Source organism: Pyrus communis, chromosome 9, assembly GCF_041283825.1.
Source record: "Pyrus communis isolate YQ-2024b chromosome 9, ASM4128382v1, whole genome shotgun sequence".
NCBI classification, from domain to species: domain Eukaryota; kingdom Viridiplantae; phylum Streptophyta; class Magnoliopsida; order Rosales; family Rosaceae; genus Pyrus; species Pyrus communis.
In genome coordinates, this window is record NC_142573.1 from 24,556,564 (window position 1) to 24,559,564 (window position 3,001).

A 3,001-nucleotide genomic window follows, 5' to 3' on the forward strand; every position below is an offset into this window, starting at 1 on the left:
CAATCTCAGACCTCATGTTTTAAACATTGCAATGTCATACCTTAATTTATGAATTTGTTGCAATGTCATACATCCGTTAATTAATCTGTTAAATTGACCATTAAATGATGATGTGGCAAATGCAGGGCCCATATTTTACTGATGTGGCAGCCAACTTGTGCCAACTAATAAAAATTTGTAATTATTAAAATTATTTTAATTCATTTAAAATATTATTTAAAAAAAAAATTCAACCTCATGACCCTCACCCCACCCATCTCTCTCGCGCCACACATGAACCCATAACCACCATTTTTGCAAAAGCAGTCAAACCCAATTTCTGAATTGTAAATGGCCCAGCCAAGAAAATTAAAGAAAGCCATGTGATTTACATCAGAGGAAGAAAAGAAAACCAAATTAAGCAAACAAGCAAGAATGGGCTGAGGAGCGAATTTGGCGTAAATGCAGGAGGAGTCGAGGAACATGAGCTTCTTAACTCTGAATCGGTAGGCGCCATCAAGGACGTTGGTTTGGATCTAGAGATTGACAACAACAAAATCACTGTATTCATGATGGCAGAGTCGACGAGATCACTGTTGCAATGTGAAAGGGAGAAATGGAGAGAGAATATGGGAGGGAATGGGAGAAAGAACGACGGGTTGGTGGTTCTGGGTTCAGGCATGGCGAGAGAGAAAGGGTTGGGATGGTGTTTCTAGGTTCTGTGGAAGGAAAGAGATAGGTGGGGTGAGTGTCGAGCTAGGTTTCTTTTTTCAATTTTTTAAAAATAATATTTAAATGAATTAAAATAAGGGTTGTTTTATTGGCACCCTATATTTTGTTGATTTCATCCCATGTACTAAAAACACCATACATCTACTTTTTAAATTAAAAAATATCTCAATACACCCCACATTCTTTCCCAAGCTACCCGCACACCCTAAACTCTTCACATACACCCCACATCAAACCCGCATATTTGTCTTCACAAACTTGTTTCCTTTAGTTTTCTTTTCAATTTTCATATCAGTAACCTATATAATTCTTTAATCTTTTTTTTCAGTCGAAATGGTTTTTCATTAAAGCAAAGACAAAAGGACACAAGTCTCACCCAAACAAACTTGAGGGCAAAAGGGTTTAAGTCTTGCAATTGTATGTAAATATATTGAAGTGATGGAGTTTAACATTGAGTTTTCAAACTTTTACGAAAAGCTTGTTCATTTTTTCTGGAAAAATAGTCATATTGCTTATGTGAGAGCATAGAAGTAAATTTTAGGCATGACTCAAAGAAAGAACTTGGGGTGTATTTACAATCTTCTTTTTAATTTGTAGAACATTTTAGGGCTTAAATAGTCATTTTATGAGCAATTTAATATTAAATTATTATGTGGGGTGTAATCAACAAAATATGGGGTGTTAATAAAAACCTAAAATAATTTTAATAATTATTATTAGTTGTATGACCATTGACACAAGTTGACTGCCACATCAGCAAAAATATAGGCCCTGCATTGCCACATCATCACTCAACAATCAATTTGACAGATTAATTAATCAAGGTATGACGCAACAAATTTATAAATTAAGGTATGTCATTGCAATGTTTAAAATATAAGGTATGAGATTATGATGCGATCCATAGTTAAGGTAGTTGTGTGTAATTTATCCTTTTCTTTAATTTCAGTTGTATATTGTATAAGAATATAGCATATATCGTGCTTATGCATTGTAGCAATTAGGGAGGACCTCCTTAAGTAGGCAGGACGCTTTGCAAAAGAGTCTGAACGGATGACAACTTTCCTTACATTATCAACAAACTTGGCGCATACATCAACGTCCTCAAGCAGGTCAGCTTTTAGCAGCATACAAACTTCTGGAAACTCTCCAGCCTCATACTCAGTGGATCTCTCACAACTGCCTATGTGAGCAGATTTTCCCTTCTTAATAGACGAGTCAATCACGGCAGAAGGAGGAGCAAGCCTAGATGCCACCTTAGCAGCATAATCCATTTTCCTGCTCTTCATAGCGGTGAGCCTCTTAAAAGCAGAGCTAGACTTAGCTCCCGATGGACTCTTCGATACAAACCCGGACACTGGAGGCACCGCCGAACTCTTTTGTTGGGCAAGTCTCTCATCAAAAGATGCGGTTACTTTCGGAGCAGCAGGTCTTATAGGCTCGGGCTCAACGATCATCTTTGCCCCCTTGGGGGAAGTTAAATGACAAGCTTCTCGGCAGCAGATGAGCTCCCACGAGTAGCAGAAGAAGTCATTGGCTTCTTCTCAACCGAAGGCTCACAAGCAGGTGAGGAAGACCTATTATTTCCATCACCATTGGCAAGAAGCTACAGTAGCGATTGGATGAGCCAACGCCTCATCCTTTATCCGCTTTATCTCTTTCCTCGGGGGCAGGCCACCCTTCTCCCGACGAAGAAGGCTGAGTAACCAGTGCCACTCACGATACTCAACTGGAATGCCCAAGGCAACGTGCACTTTCTTCATATCCGTCGAAGTCCTTGGAGTTGACCCAAACTCCGAATCTACACAAAGTAAGAAATATGATCAATAAATTGAAGTGATGAAGAAGCTCAACAAAACTTCAAGCAGGACAGGAATGAAGCAGTTCACGTACCACTGATAAAGGTATTTGGGACACGTAGCTCAGGAGAAGAGTCAGACTCCCACTCTCCACTCACCTCTAAGGTATCTCTCGCCCACTCATGGTCACCTTTGCTAGAAACATCGAACAACCTATGGCAAGATCTCAACTGCCCCACGCCCTCTTTGTGGCCGATCTCAAAGAAGTACCAAAACTCATTTATGGTCTAGCCAAGCTCAAAGAACCTGCTCAAATTCTAGAATCCCACCATCGCACAAATTGCATTTGGGGAGCATTGAGCGGGCGTGCATTTCATGGAGCAAATCACCTCCAGGAAAAGACGCATCATGGGAAAGGTAAATCCTAACACAAAGTAATATGGATGGAATTTGATAGCTCTCTTCCTGGTAGAGGCACCCTCTGCACAAGG